Source organism: Chiloscyllium plagiosum, unplaced genomic scaffold (assembly GCF_037043375.1).
Source record: "Chiloscyllium plagiosum isolate Xiang-an unplaced genomic scaffold, Cpla_swu_hap1 HiC_scaffold_45, whole genome shotgun sequence".
Classification (NCBI taxonomy): Eukaryota; Metazoa; Chordata; class Chondrichthyes; order Orectolobiformes; family Hemiscylliidae; genus Chiloscyllium; species Chiloscyllium plagiosum.
The window spans coordinates 5,501,912-5,518,893 of NW_028270183.1; the positions used below are offsets into that span (position 1 = coordinate 5,501,912).

At 43.3% G+C, this 16,982-nt stretch overlaps 1 protein-coding gene across 2 annotated transcripts in view; it reads left to right on the plus strand.

The window, feature by feature from the left end:
• Positions 1–1,488: 1,488 nt before the first annotated feature.
• Positions 1,489–16,982, plus strand: part of LOC122552383 (uncharacterized) — a 40,851-nt gene continuing 25,357 nt past the window's right edge. Inside the window, exon 1 of one of the 2 annotated variants that reach the window (XM_087983137.1) lies at positions 1,489–1,691. The gene's annotated coding sequence lies outside the window, so the exon portion shown is untranslated. Of the gene's footprint in view, positions 1,692–1,761; positions 1,790–16,982 lie in introns of those variants that run through there. The other variant, XM_087983138.1, reaches the window with a different exon arrangement.

A 16,982-nucleotide genomic window follows, 5' to 3' on the forward strand; every position in this document is an offset into this window, starting at 1 on the left:
GGATTGGGATATCTGGTCGGCATGGACGGGTTGGACTGAAGAGTCTGTTTCCATGCTGTACATCTCTATGGCTCTATGCAGGTTAAGTGAACTGGCCATGATAAATTTCCCATACAAATAGGAAGGGTTGAGAGGGATATAGGCTAAGTGTTGGCAAATGGGACTAGATTAATTTAGAATATGTAGTCGGCATAGAGGAGTTGGTCCGAAGGGTCTATTTCCGTGCTGTCCATCTCCTATGACTCTATGACTCTGGATATTATCAAAGAGTGAGCCTTAATGCCTGACCTCTGTTTGAATACTGAAATCGGGGGGTTGAATTGATCCTTGAGAGATTAGTTCCAACTCACAACCAAAGCATCACTGCACCCAACAAAGAGGTGGGTTTACAGAGTGTGAGGGAACGTGCTTGGGGCCAACTACCGTACATTCACAGCTTGGCCCTTGAACAGCAGAAGCTGAGCTCACAGATTGAAAGGCCGGCCTTTTTCAAAGGAAAAGGAAGGTGTGCGTTTTAAAAAGTGTTGGGAAAGCACTTGATAAAGTGCAGTTAGTCGCCATTTTCTATGTATTCTAATCAGCCCATTCAGAGATGTTCACCTTGAACCCATGACAGCTGTCTCAGAGGCAGGGACACTACTACCACTGTACCACAAGAGCCCCTCGACATTATTACAATGGAGGACAAGCCAGTTTGCGTAAGTGGCCACCTGGTACTGATATGCTTAAGGGATACCTGTTGAGGGACAAATATCAAGCAGGGCATTGGCAGAACCCCCCTCCCTGTCCTTTTTCAAGACACAGAAGATCACAAGCTTAAAGACACAGACCAACAGATTCAAGAACAGTTTCTTCCTTGCTGTTATTAGACTCCTGAAAGGGCCGCTCAAATTTTAAATTTAATGTAGATCTCGCTCTCTGTGCACATTCTCTGCAGCTGTAACATTGTATCCCTCATTCTTTCCTATTACCCTAATTCACTTTGTATGGTATGATCTGCCTGTACTGCCAACAAAACAAAACGTTTCACTGTACTCAGGTACATGTGACAACAATGAATCAAATCAAATCAGAGACAGTGCCACGGAATATTTTATGCTTTCCCTTCCTGACCACGTGGGAGTCTCAGTTCCACAGCAATGCTAACGGAATGACAGCACCCGAGATGGGCAGGTGCCAGTCTGAATAGCAGGCTCAGAGGCTCCAGAGCAAGAGGTGAAGCCAAATCCTTCAGACTGAGAGGCGAGAGCACAACCAACAGAGATAGGGAGTGGGTTAAAGCCAGGGCTGCTGGGTCACAGAGGAGCAATTCAGGCAGCGAGCTGGAGCTGGTGATTTTGGAACAGCTGCTCGGAATGGCTGAGAATGAATGTGTGGGAACAGCAGATGGGGCAGAGTGTGTGTGCATGTGTTGAGGGGGAGGGGAGGATCTCTGCCTGTTTGGATCCAATCCTGTCGGTCAATTCTAATTGAGTATTGTCCACATCAAAAAGATTACCTCATTGGCTCAGATTTGAGGTACAATCTAATTGGCTGTGATATCAGCATGTTATTATGGGGCTTCTGATTTGATGAGTGCAGTCCCTACTCTAATCCTGCCTACCAGGAGCTTGTGTCTGTGTTCCCTCCCCTCCCTTCTCTGGCTGGTAGCAGGCTGCTCAGTCTTTGTGAGATTGGAGGAGTCGAGGCAGGTGAGTTTGCTTATGTTTACTCTGCTGTAATGTAATGCTCTGCTATGTTGCTTTTATCTTGCTGGATTCTGGTAATGGTGGGGGAAGAGAGAAAGAGAGTGAGTAATTCAATGAGGGGGAGGTGATGCTCTGCAAAGTGCATGGGCACTGAATTGTAAAATGGGATTTGATTTCTAGCTCTTAAAGCTGTGTGGCTAAATAGTTAGTGGACTGCTTATTGTTTTTTTTTTAACAAATGAATTGAAATTTTTTATTTATTTAAAAGCCTCACTTTTTTTTAAACTGTAGTGGCATTCCCTGGGGTGGGGGTTGATGTTGAAAGGTTTGTGTACTATGTAAATCTTTTATTGTAACTCCTGGCTGTGAAAGAGGTTACAATCTTGGCAATATTCCTATCTCTTGATCATTCAGAGATTTTTGCCCCTTACCCTACTCTGGATTTGTTGTGAATGTGTAACTGGAATTTTAATGCACAGCTCTTAATTTTTGAAGCACTTTTGTTGCAGAAGCTTAAACCTGATTTATTGTTAAGGCCTTGTTTAGTAGTAGGAATGCCAGCTGAGCTGTTATACCTCTCTTTCTATAATTACACTGGATAACTAAAGGTGAAGTTTTAGCTGTATACTGACTTAGGAAACTTTGCTAGTGTCCCTAACAAAATATTATGCTAACCTCTTGGTTTGTTATGTATTACCTCTTTAGTTCTGGGTTTTATAAACAGCCCCTTTATCTTTTAAGCTGTTGGAGGTTGGTTTTCTTCATTCAGTGAAGAACTTGAATGGTTTCTGGATCTTTTGAAAGAGTTAAATCTGGAGGTTGATTCCCAACTGGCATGATCTGTTCTGAAATTATTTAATAACTCTTAAGTTGTGGAGGCTACTATTTGTTCCCCTTCCTGGTGTATACAGTTGAGATTCCAGTACAGAAGTGTTTGAGTTCAGTGTTTAACCATTTAGTGTGTTTCTAACTTTGAAATGGCTAGTGCAATCAGGCAAAATCCTTGATTCCCATCAGTTGGGGGTGGAGGATGTTTAGTAAGGCAGCTTGTTTTTGCTACAGTCCTATATGTTAAACTGGCTGATCTTGCCTCTCCTTGTCAAGCAGTTCTCCTACTCTCTTTTTTTTAAAGGAAGCAATCCCCATAGGTTTCATCTTGCTAACTCCATTGTTGCCATTTTCTGTAGCTGATCAGTAAATGTTTCTTGCTGCTGATCTAAATGGAGAACAATGTATTTTACCTGCTTTCCATTATCCCCTCCCTTCCCTTGTGACTCTCTCTCCCTCCCTGGAGTACATGAGTTCTCTGGGAGAAGCTTGTCTCAGTTTGGAGTTGACATAATCAATTAGTGTATAGACTGAGCATCCCATCCCACCCACACCCACACTCTGTGGACTACAATGAATTCTGCATCATGTCAGGAGCCTGTGCTGTAATCTCCCTCTAATCTACTTTTGGAGTTAAGTGGTCCAAGTTCATGTTTAATACTTTGGAAGTAAAGGGTTAGAGTGCAGCCCTTGTTAATCTGAGAGGAATTCATGTTTTATAAATCTGATCCAGGTGAGACTCCCTTGATTAGCTGAAACTAATCACCAACTTAATTGGTCTAATTAAAGTCTGTGACTTCAGTCTGTAGATTGGTTTTATTTTAGCTTCTGCAGCCAGTGCTTAACCTGTTTTTTTTTCTCAAACTGAGTTTTATGGAATGTGGGTGACTGGCATGAATTTCCTTTAATGTCTCTTGTGTACAGATGAGTGGTTTTTATTAATGAAGTGCTTTTGAGTGCTAGTCTCTCTCTTGCTACACATCAGGTAGCATCTGAGAAACTCTTCATATACGCAGATCCCACCCAGGGTAGAGGAGTCCAGAACTAGAGGGCATAGGTTTAGGGTGAGAAGGGAAAGATGAGACCCACGGGGCAACTTTTTATCAGAGGGTGATGTGTATGGAATGAGCTGCCAGAGGAAGTGGTGGAGGCTGATGCAACATTTAAGAGGCATTTGGATGGGTATATGAATAGGAAGGGTTTGGAAGGATATGGGCCGGGTGCTGGCTGGTGGGATTAGATTGGGTTGGGATATCTGGTGGGCACGGATGCGTTGGACCGAAGGGTCTGTTTCTGTACTATACAGCTGACTCTATAATGGCGATCTGATACTTTGCCTTTGAGCTTGGTTGAGGGATAAACATTGGTACAAGCCTGAGATCTCCCTTAAACAATGCCATGCGAGCTTTGTAATGTTGGAAGGGTGTGGAATTGAAGGGAAGGGCTGGCAATAATCAGGAGGGATAAGGCCAAAGGACTCAATCCAGGAGATATTTTGCCAGACATCATCATTGTCGATTTTTATCATCATAATCCAATAGGTTGGGAGGATGGAGGGGGGCGGAAACAGAAATAAACCACACTTCTCCCTTTACTGGGCAGAGGCAACATTAAACAAGCAGCATTTGATACAAGACAGACAAACATTGAGAATTTTTGAAATAGGATATTTTATGCTGAAAATTCATTTTCTGGCAAAATAAAGCCATTCTAATGGCCAACTATCCAATGGAACCCTCCAACCACAGGGGATGAACTTGGACTTCACCAGTTTCTTCATCCCCCCCCCCCTCCCCCCACTCCCCCCACTCCCCCCACCTTGGCTCAGCCGAATCCCTCCAGCCCGGCACCGCCTTCCTGACCTGCAGTCTTCTTGACCTCTCCGCCTCCATCCTACTCCGACCTATCACCCTCACCTTGACCTCTTTCCATCTATCACATTTCCAACTCCCCTCCTCCAAGTCCCTCCTCCCTACCTTTTATCTTCTCCTGCTGAACACTCTCTGCTCATTCCTGAAGAAGGGCCTGTGCCCGAAACGTCGAATCTCCTGTTCCCTGGATGCTGCCTGACCTGCTGTGCTGTTCCAGCAATAAAGTTTCAACTATCCAATGGAGCCAGTCTCCGTTTGGTTAGCTACAGATGCAAGGGTGAAGATGCCTAATGTAAAAAGCACCACCTCCAGAATGGGAGTGAGGTACAATATAAAGTACTCTACCTTTTTAAATTCAATGCACACTTTTTTAATGTCAGATTATTTGAGAGATTGCCTCATTAGCCCTTGAATTTGTACAGAGTCTCAAACAAAACCCAGGAACAATCCTGTTTTATAAGTAATTACTTCCCTTCAGTTCCACACCCTTCCAACATTACAAAGCTCCCATGGCCTTGTTTAAGGGAGATCTCAGGCTTGTACCAATGTTTATCCCCCAACCAAGCTCAAAGGCAAAGTATCAGATCGCCATTATAGAGTCAGCTGTATAGTACAGAAACAGACCCTTCGGTCCAATGCATCCGTGCCCACCAGATATCCCAACCCAATCTAGTCTCACCAGCCAGCACCCGGACCATATCCTTCCAAACCCTTCCTATTCATATACCCATCCAAATGCCTCTTAAATGTTGCATCAGCCTCCACCACTTCCTCTGATCTTGACGCTCCTATTCTCTCAGCTTTCCCATTTTAATGTCTCTACCTATAGCTGTACCTTCAGGTGCATGGCTTCCAAACTTTAGTACAAAACAAAAAGGAACAAAGTTGCTACCTTGAAACTTGACTGAGCTCTTGTCACCAATCTTAACATTGCTGATTTGGTATCAGTTCATTACCATATCTAAAATGCTTTCAGACCCTCCTTTTCCATTGAGTGAGCTGAATAACTGGGTGTCCCTAGTGTACCCCTTCCCTTGTATGTGGAGTTGTGCATTAGAGTGGCAGCCAACTCTGGCCCTTCATTTTGGATTTGAGCTGCATTTGGGGTTCTTTTTACAAACTCCTTGAGGCAAAGCCAAGATCTTTGTCAGATTTAGACAGAACAGTAACATTTTTCTACATGTATACCACAGATACATACTAATAGACCAGGTTGGTTTTTTGTCATTGGGTAATGATTCATTTACAGTCTCGGGTTCATGTCCACCGAGTCCATGGGACTCTCTCTCTATTGAGATTGTAGAGTAATGGTGTTCCTCTAAAGTGACGTTCCAGCTCCATACAAACTGTCCTATTTAAGGTTAGTGGCATGACATCACAAGATTGTTGCATGGTCCTGAAAGCCTTGCATAACAGAATCCTACCAAGTAACAGATGGTGCATTCTGTTCTCATCCTTTTTATGACTGTTATTTGGAACAGATTTACTTTTTGCAGCGAAAATTCAACTGCAGGGATTGGTTTGTAGGACTGGGAGGGGTTTTCCATCAGTTTGTTGCTTTGGATGAGAACTGCAGCTAAGAATCTACCTTGCAAATTACTGCTTCAGATTCTGCAGCTTAACTAGTTGTGACACACCATGTCAAACCTACACTCGGGTCTATAGCCAGCCATTAATCCTAGTGAAGGGGGAGGGAGAAGGGAGGAGGAAGATTCGCTCAGCAGTGAATTCTCTTTCGCTCTCGTGTGATATCAAGCAGACAGGAGATTCTGACCAAGAACAGATTGCATCTTCAATGTCTTTGAGCCTGTTTGCAATTAAAATGAATTCATTTTGTGAAAGGCTGATTTTTTTTTTTTTTAAACTGAAGGAGTTCAGTTTTTAATCTCCATCTCGAACTGCTGTTCAATGAAATCTAGATGGACTTGTGTTGCATCAGTTTTGTCCTGTTGACTCTCTGATCTGGACCAGGAGGTCGCAACAAGATTGACAGGTTTACTTTCCCTAGTGAAATCAGTGGGAACAGTTGCTATGGTGTGTAAAGATTCCATCCAACTTTGGTGTACGTTACCTCTAACAGTTTGGGCTGAGGGAGGAGGAATTTTAAGGGAAGCATTATGAACATAACTTTCAGTCAAGGCTTTGGCCCATGATGATTTCTCCATTGGAGAAACGACCATATTTGCGTTTAAATCATTCTTGTTCTCTCAAAATGAGCAGCTTCATCTGTGCAATTTAACTGAACTTGTATGAAGTCAGCAATTTAATGTTAGCCTCTTGTTTTAATGTGTTGTGTACAATGTAATAGACCCCAGGCTGAAGCTCTGTCCTATGTGCTATGTTGTGAAATTGCTTTCTGTCCTGGAGTTGAACTTTGCGTTTTAATCTAGTTAGTGAATGATGGGTTTTTGTAACCTGTCCACAAGCAAAGTTTGATTGCAGGCCCACACCACCATTAGCAGGATAACCTCCTGTCATCTTTGGCTGCTGACAGTATCTGAAGCAGTGATCTGACCCCCGGTAACCAAGGGGAACAAAATCCCTTGTAGGTTTACCAACTTCCAGCTTGTAAATGACAGTCTCCCTCCCTGGGAGGAACCCATGAGGAAAGTAAGGGCATAAAATTGTTTTTTTAAAGAATTTTTGATTACTTTTGTAACCATTGAGATGAGAAATTCTCAATTTGCAAGTGCTCAGTTGGGTAATTGTTCACTTGCCAATTGGCTAAAGTTGGTCACATTGAACTTCCAATGGGGAGGTCATGTGATCCATCCAGAATTGTCCAATCAATTGGCAGTTACCTCTTGAGTGGCAACATTGTTAAACAGGCACTGCATGTTCATTTGACTGTACTCAAATTATACAATGTTGAGCTATCTCTTGATATTCTGTGCTTTGGTCTGATACGGAGCCAGTTTTGGCTGGGAAAAGGAAACTGAAGCTGTGTCTGTTTAGCCCGAGACTTGAACTGCCTGCACGTAGACTCTCATCTTGTTAAGATACAAGGAGCTGATGTGGGGATGGGCAGTGACATGACCAGAGCTGGTAAGTAACTAGTGTACTGACCTGTTTTTAACTTCCTGTTAATTGGAACATATTGGATGGCTTAGCTCCAACCCAATTTTCTATTGCAACATAGCTTGTTTTATTAGTGATTAGTCCTCAAATAGTATCCTAATTATCCAATGGCCTGAATTTGCCCATGTAAAATTTTTGTGCAAGGTAATATTTTGGGGCATTGCATAACTAAGATACTAATTTGAGGACTCTAATCCTGTTCAAAATCACTTGCAGTTAAGACAAACACTTTAAGTCTAATCTTCAAGATCATAGCAGTGAAATTCTAACATTTTTATCAAACATGATGCTTGATCACAATCTGTATGAAGGAAATTCCTTAATATATCTCCTCCCTGTTCTCCCAGCTCCAGGATTGGCAACTGCCTTTCATTAATGCCTGAAATTTGGAATTCTCCATCAGCCTTTTGTCTGTTTACCATAGACTTCATGGTGGCTCAGTGGTTAGCACTGCTGCCTGTCAGCACTAGGGACCTGGGTTCAATTCCAGCCTTGGGAAACTTTTTGTGGAGTTTGCTAATCTGTCCCATGTCTCTGGGCTTCCTCCAGGTGCTCTTCTTTCCTCCCCACAGGCTGAAGATGCACAAGCAAGGTGGGTTAGCCATGGGAAATGTAGGGTTATGGGGATAGGGTCTGTATGAGATGTTCTTGAGGGTCAACAGACTTCATGGGCCAAATGTCCTCTCTCTCTGCACTGTGTAGGGAATCTGATAGTAATGCACATCACCAACCTGCCACCATAACCAATATAATGGGCGTAGCAATTTAAAAGCCCATGCAGGTCCTTTGAATTTGAAATCTAATCATTTGCCAATCTGGACTGGAAGCTAGACTAAGAATTGGGAACAGGAGTAGGCCATCCAGCCTGTCAAGCCTGCTCTGTCCCAGGTCTCCACTCCTTCTTTGTGCTGTCATCTTTTAGCCCTCCATGTGGATTTGCAATCTAGTTTCCTTCTATCAGCAACCTAGCATTGAGGTAGGGAAATTCCAGAGACCACTATCCATGGGGAGGATTCCTGTTGCACCTGTTTTTTTATAAACAATCCCCTTACTCCATATTGCCCACATCCCATAATATTTTCTGGCTGAATACAACACTCTAATACTCTTGAAAGGTCTATGTAATTACTAACTGTAGAATCCTTCCCTTGCTATGGCAATTGTATGGGTTTTTAATGTGTAACAAATCTGTCACAATGTTGGAGCTGAATTTTAATTTTTGTACATGGCACAAGACTAAATGTGTCAAATATAACTGGCCCCAATTTAATATAGGCTGAGTTGTCCTTTTAAATCTGTCCTGATTAATTTTATGATGAATATTTAAAATGGCTTGGAACAAGTAGTTAATCTGCACTTGTATTACAGAATTTTGAAACACTTAGGCTTATTAATTTCAGTACACTGAATCATAGCTTTGTCCAAACCCATCATCTCTACTTGCCTGCTACTTTATTCCTGTTAGTTGCCTCACCTTTGAGGTGCTAACTTGTTCTACCTTGGGTCTCCCAATTTCTATGGGAAGACTCCCCCTCTTTTCCCCCCCCCCAAAATTTGAGCTCTAGCTAATCACTACTTTCATTCTCAAACATTGCTAATCTTATTTTTGAAGGAATGATCATACACTGAATCCCAAGTTTCCTGGGAGCACTACAAAACAAGCTGCAGAGGATGTTGGGTTTGATGACCCCGATGTGAGATTCATGAGTTTGTTTTGGGGAGCCTCTTTGTGGGAAGCTGGGGAGAAGTGCAGGCTGGGGATCTCAGAACTGTGGCCACCAACAAGTAATGTCTCTTGATACAGAAAGCTGGTTTAGAATTGGCATGGACACAGGTTTTGGTGGGGATGGCTAGAAATGGAAGGCTAAGGCCATAAAGGTGGGGAATAAGGTGAACTTTGAAATGTATCTACTTAGCAAGGAGTCAGCTGGTGGAGAAGCTTTGATTTTGAAGGGGGAACAAGACTAGGTGCTGATTAATACAGAAATTTCTCTCCTTCAAAAGGATAGAATGATTAGAAGTAGAGTATTCGAGTAATGAATAACTTGAGGATTGAGGGGCCATTTCCCAGTGTCTGAGGCAAATATCCCTCGGCCCACATCCAAGAATTCCATGGGATTTGCTGGTAGCTACATTTCTGACAACTCTCTGTTGGCTGTCTCTCAACACTTCATGTTAGAAGGCTATCAAACCTGCTGGCTAAGTGCAGGTCATAACTCTGCAGTTGCCCCATGGTGTTGGGTCCTTCTCTCAAGGTTTCTCACAAGGTGCACACTGACTTCTGCAAACAGTTTAATTAAAGCCTGTAACGGTAGGTGGACCCCTTTGACCCTCTTTGCATGTGAAGTGAAGTCAAAGGCTCTGAATAAGAGAAACACATCCCCTTAACACTGATCAGTTGGCCTCTGCACCGTCCTTTAGAAACCCAGAATGGGTGCTAGGGTAGGCCATTCGGCCCTTTGAGTCTGTCCCACCATGCCATGTTAATGGCTGATCATGCCAAGTCTGTAAATCCCTCCATGTTTTTTTTCTCCACACCCATTGATTTCTTTTTGCTGCAAGGGCTCTCTTGAATATAATCTGACAAACATCTCCAGTGTCTTTCTGTGGGAGAATTTCATCACTTCAGAACTGAGTGAAGCAATTCTTTGTCAGTCCTGAATAGTTTACCTCCTTATTTTTAGATTGTAATCCTAAATTCTGGACTTTGCCAACATAAGAACATTCTTCCTGCATCCAGCCAGACCAGTCCCATCAGGAGTTTTGTATGGATCTGATCTCTTCTCCCCCACCCTACCACCAACAATTCTTCTAAATACCAGTGAGTATAAGCCCAGTTAACCCAATCTTGGATCAGTCTGGTGAACCTTTACTGGACTCACTCGATAGCAAGAAGGTCTCTCCTCTGACTCAACTACAAATACTCTAGGTGTGGCCTCACCAAGGCCCTGTATAACTGCAATAAAACCTCCCTACTCCAATACTCCAAGCGCTGGCTGTGAAGGCCAGGATGCCATTAGCTTTCCTCACTGCCTGCTGCACCGTTTGAATCTTTCCTGCACCCTCAATGCCTTCACATTGTCCCAGTGAATTGCCCAGGATTGGCCTGTGCTCCACTTGAGATGAACCAGTATTTTCACCATTCTTAATTTGTGCTGTCTGGTTTTATTCAAACCCAGGATTCTGTACATACATATCCTGCCCCTTGCAGTGATGCTGAACCTATACATGATTGTAGTTTACACTAAATGATACTTTCTCCTTCCATCTGAGGTCAGCCTGTAGGGGCAGCACAGTGGTTAGCACTGCTGCCTCAGTGCCAGAGACCTGAGTTCAATTCCCACCTCAGGCAATTGTCTGTGGGGAATCTGCACATTCTCCCAGTGTCTGCGTGGGTTTCCTCCCACAGTCCAAAGATGTGCCGGTCAGGTGAATTGGCCATGCTAAATTGCCTATAGTGTTTAGGTGTAGGGGAATGGGTCTGGGTGGGTTGCTCTTTGGCAGGTCGGTGTGGACTTGTGCCGAAGGGCCTGTTTCCACAGTAATCTAATCTAGGTGGTTTCTCTGTACTTTTTTTAAAACGTTGTGACCCTTGTGACTTTGCTATCCTCCGGTATTGCCCTATCACACCAGTGTGTAAAATTCACAGCTGGTGCCTCCTGTCATTTGGACTGGCAGGATTGCCAGGGGCTAGGCTCATGGAGGATGGACTGAGACCCCTGTCTTCCAGTAGCTGCACTAGCTTGGCTTTGACCAACAAGAAGCACAATCCAGAAAATCCTGTTCTGGCTTGACTTTGAACGTTGCCCCTAGACAGTCACTAAAGTCTAGCCACTTGCTGATTGGTTGTTTTTTTTTTTAAACCTCTAACTGCTTTGCCCTCTGCCCCCAAATTGCGAGAAGAATAATTTCTGAACTCTTTAGTTAACACTTCCGCCCTCACCCTCACCCCCCACCCCCTCTCTGACCTATCACCTCCATTCCCACCCCATTCACCCATTGTACTCTTGGATGCTTTCTCCCCAGCCCCACCCCCATTATCTCTCCACCCTCGAGGCTTCCTGTCTCCCTTCCTGATGAAGGCTTTTGCCCGAAATGTCCAATTTTTTTTTTTCCCCTGTTCCTCAGATGTTGCCTGACCACCTGTGCTTTTCCAGCACCACTCAGATCTAAACTCTGGTTTCCAGCATCAGCAGTCCGCACTTTTTTTTTGCATAGTTAATGCTTCCTGCCTCTCTGCTCAACATGAAGTCAATGTCCGATCCTCACAGCCATAATTCTCAGTGAAGATTTGCTCATGTTCCCAGTGGAACTGGCACGATTGACTTTCCATCTTGCCTCTGAATTTGTTTTAATGTCTTTAATTTTCTCCCAGTTGTACAGAAACTGTCTATCAATCATCAATATTGACTTTGTCTGGGTGTGCTTCCTGACCAGTGTCTCTGGCAGCAGTAGTCTGAGTGGTTAGTGCTATGTCAGACAGCAACAAAAATCTGAGCTTATCACACTTAGCTGGCTGCAACTAACTCATTAGGATAAAATGTGCCAAGGGACTGAGGGTGGAAATTGTGGCTAACCCCTTTACAATCTTGCCCTCTTGACTTTGGGAGGAGCATGCTGTTTTCAATGAAAGGAGTGGCTTGTGAAGAGGGTAATTTAACATGGTTGCCACATCCATGGAAACCAGTCCAAATGTAAATGGAGTCTTGCTGTGTGAATGCAGTTGGTAGCAATTTTGCATGGGAGAAATTTTGAATGCATTCAAATCCACTTCCAGCCCACAAGTGTTTTCCAATCTACTTGCTCATGGCAAGTCATCAGGCTTTTCCATATTCTGATACTACAGACAACTGATCAATGCCTTCCTCAGTTAAGTGATTCTTGACTTGGAATGAGTTGAAGCTGCACTTTTATCTTGTTTTAAAGCTGTTGGACTGTTTTCACAACATGGGGTCAATTCATGGACAAATGGAGGACCATGCCAAACTGCTTCACCAGGACTAAAGATTTAAGACCAACTATTCCTCAGCAAAACCAAGGCCTCCCTTAAATTACTACAGCACAGGACCTTGAAGTCCAAGTCCCATTTGGTGTGACAATTAATCACCCCATTTAGATTGAATAGAGGGACTGAATGGCCTCCCCTTCCTGGTCTCAACCTCCAACCTGAAAGCCAGTTTATTCTCATTGGTTGCTATAAGTTGTAGCTTTTTAAACTCGTGTCAGAGACTTTATAACATGTGAACGATTTGTTCTGTGCTTACTGTAAGTGAAGTACTTGGGAGCTTGAAACAGCAAGTTCTGATGGGTCAAGGATCCTCTGAACAAGGACCACTTCAACTGCCTCCCTAGTCTTTCTTTCCACCCATAACCCCATGTGTTTGGGGCAGGGGTGTTGGCTGGTGTTTTGGCTAATAATTATGTTGGTTCAGTTGCACCGTTTTTTAAAAGAAAATCTGCTACAAATAGATCTCTTGTCAACTTCATCCCTTTTTTAGACTGAAGTTGATAAATTCTGCACTTGGTATCTAATCTTTCTCTTTTTTTTTCCCTTCCCTGCCCCCCCCTTACAATTACTCCCTAAAAGACCATTGCTTGCCTAACAATTCTAGGAAGTTTCCTTCTTCTGGGAAAACAAACCAGGGCAGGACTTGTACATTAATAAGGCCCTTGGGACTGTTGTAGAATAAAAACTTGAGTGCAAGTTCCTTGAAAGTAGAGTCACAAGTAGACCAGGTGGTGACTATTATGCTTGTTTTATTGGGTAGTGTATTCCATATAGGAATGGAGAGGTCATGTTGTTGTGGCTGGTTAGGCCACTTTCAGGCTGCATGCAATTCTGGTCTCCCTGCTTCTATTGAAGATGGTACCTGTACCCTTTCAAGGACCGAATTCGAAAGGTTTGAGCTAAAGGGAGAGGAGAAATAGCCTTCAATGCTCCAGGGAAGACCTAAGGAGTGACATTGTGGATATTTAGAAAAGTCATGAGGGGACTTGGTGAATAGTCAAGATCTTTTGCCCTGGGGTGGGGAGTCCAGAACTAGAGCATTGGTTTAGAGAGAGGGGAAAGGGACCCGAGGGGCAATGTATTCACGCAGAGGGTGGTGTAGTATGGAATGAGCTGTCGGAGGAAGTGGAGGCTGGTACAGTTACTTGGATGGGAATAGGAAGGGATGTGGGACTAGATGAATTTAACATATGGTTAGCATGTCCAAGTTGGACCAATGGGCTTGTTTCTGCTGCATGTGTCTCTGATTCTGGCATGGCATAGGTGTTTGGATGTTGGGTAAATGTACCAGCCCACTTCATGATTTCTATCCCTGTCAGTGAATACTGAATGTTGCACAGCAGAGCTACTTGGAGGTCTTAAACCTGGGGACCAATCCTGCTCATCGAACCAGGCTTCAGCATCACGCTACACATCACCTCCACCTACATAACATATCGGATGCAAAGTGTCTTTGTCTCCATTCACCCGTTGAGCTCTGTACCAAGGCTGACACCAGGAACTGATTTTGTCAGGAAGTAATTTGGTGACTGCAGTGTAGCTCAACATCTTTTAACTGAGAATTTTTTTTATTTGAACAAAAAACACTTTCCCTTTTGAAACTAGACACCAGTGCTGTGATATTTCCATCAGTGCTTTCATCTATTTTGTGATCTATTTTCTGACTTGTGTAACAAGCTATCACTGCAGTTATGGAAATATCTGGCTCAAGTAGTGTTCATTGCCAGATGCTGTTGATACAATTTTTAATCTGATAACACTGCAGTGGTTACAATATTTTGGTGCATAAAATCTCTCCAAATGTGTCAACACTTAGTTCAGTGAGGATTTCCCTGTCATAATAGCTGTCTGGACAGCTTTGAGCTGTGTAATACTGGGGTGCAATGCTGGTGATTACAGGTATTTTTTTAACTGAATAATTGCATGTAAACATGAGGTGTTAGTGCCAGTGTATTCCTACTTCATTGCTACAGAAGATTCAGATTATTTCAGAATCTGTGCTTTCATTCCAGTAATGTCACTAACATTAACATTTTTAATTTGCATGTGACAGGTGGCTGTTTTAATTTAACCTTTTTTATCTTGGTGAGGACCAGATGGACAGTGTGGTAGCAGCAGACTGAATTGAAATAGCATAGTCTCATGGTACTGGAGTGCAGTGAAAAGTGGACAATTACATTGTCAAACCATGTTGGGTACAAAGATACATGGGTACAGACTCCTAAGATCAAACTCTTAGACTAATGTTGCCCAAATTAGAAACAGTTCAGAATATCAGTCTCGGGAGACCTCCACTGCCACAGATTAGGCATTATTTGGGCAAAGGTTAACTTTTTTGTGCAATTTAACTTGAAACTACTTCTCCACCCACCCCTTTTTTTTTTTATAATTCTTGATCCAGAAGTCCAGTATTTGGTGGGTCTACTTAAAGTCACAGTCAGATGTACAGCAAGGAAACAGACCCTTCGGTCCAACCTGTCCATGCCGACCAGATATCCCAACCCAATCTAGTCCCACCTGCCAGCACCTGGCCCATATCCCTCCCAACCCTTCCTAGTCTTACCATCCAGATGCCTTTGAAATGTTATAATTGTACCAGCCTCCACCACTTCCTCTGGCAGCTCATTCCATACATGTACCACCATCTACATGAAAATGATGCCCCTTAGGTCTCTTTTATATCTTTCCCCTCACCCTAAACCTAACTCCTCTAGTTCTGGAGTTCAGGGAAAAGACTGTCTATTTATCCTGTCCATGCCCCTCAGATTTTATAAACCTCTACAAGGTCACCCCTCCGCCTCTGACGCTCCAGGGAAAACAGTCATGGTCTATTCAGCATCTCTCTATAGCGCTCACACCCTCCGACCCTGGCATCATCGTTGTAAGTCTTTTCTGAACCCTTTCAAGTTTTGCAACATCTTTCTGATAGGATGGAGACCAGAATTACACAATATTCCAACAGTGGCCTAACCAATGTCCTGTACAGCCGCCACATGACCTCCCAACTCCTATACTCAATACTCTGACCAATAAAAAAGCATACCAAACACTGCCTTCACTATCCCATCTACTTGCACTCCAAGGTCTTTGTTCAGCAACACTCCCTAGGATCTTACCATTAAGTGTATAAATCCTGCTAAGATTTGACTTCCCAAAATGCAGCACCTCACATTTATCTAAATTAAACTCCATCTGCCACTCATTGGCCCATCTGATCAAGATCTCATTGTACTGAGGTAATCTTTCACTGTACATTACACCTCCAATTTTGGTGTCACCTGCAAAATTACTAACTGTACCTCTTATGCTCCTATCCAAATCTTTTCTATAAATGAAAAGACATGGACCCAGCACCGATCCTTGTGGCACTCCACTGGTCACAGGCCTCCAGTCTGAAAAGCTACCCTTCACCATCACCCTCTGTCTTCTACCTTTTTTTTCTTTTGAGCCAGTTCTGTATCGAAATGGCTAGTTCTCACTATTCCATGAGCTGTAACCTTGCTAACAAGTCTCCCATGGGGAACCTTGTCAAATGCCTTACTGAAATCCATAGATCACATCTACCACTCTGCCCACATCAACCCTCTTCACCATCACTGTCTCTTGGTTCCTGGTCAGTCTTTGGGTTGTCTCCACCCCTCCCTCATCTCTCAACTTAATGCTTGAAAGTTGTGACAATGGCTGGTGGCCTCAGTGTTTTTTTGGAAGGGGACTGAGAGCAGGGATAGTGGTGTCTGAAGCAGTTGGAGCCTGAAGGGGTAAATTGTCATAGTCAGATCACCACCTGTGAGGCCGTCGACTGTTACCATTCTGCTCATGACCTGAGTATAAAGGTCTGACTCTCTGGACTCTACCATTTAAGTCAAATCAGTGACCCAGTTGTCCTTTATTGTAATTGAGAAGCTCTAATACTATACCTGACTTAGCTGTAAACATCTAATGTAAAAGCTGATATTATTTTGTCATGGGAGGTGTTATCTGATATTCAGACCTCCTACAGATTGTCTTTTTTCATATGTAACAAGAACTGATCTTTATCACCATGAAGCATAAACCCAACTTTGCTGAGTTGTAGCTCACAAGCTTAGTGATTTGTTTTCAATACAGGTATTAAAAACAGGTAAAGCAGCTGTAGCCTTAATGGATCATCTGGTTGCTCTCACTAGAGACAGCTGCTGGGACTTTAACCAGAGGGGGTTCTGATCAGGGGAGAGCTTAAAGAGGGTCCTTCTCCACCCCAGCTGCTGTGGGAATTAAACCCACTCCTTGCATAGCAGGCCAGCTCACTGTACAGTGCTGACTAACTCCTGTCCAAAAAACTGCAATTCCTTAATCTTGTGTTAGTGGCTCTCACTATATATAGTTCTATTATGCACAAAGTCTGGAGTGAACTATGTTCCTGTACACAATGTGCCTTGCACTTCTGAATTTGTTTTTGCTTTGGCCTACTATGCCAACAATTCCAATACCTTCAACAATGCTCATTTCGGCTCATCAGCTGGGTACAAA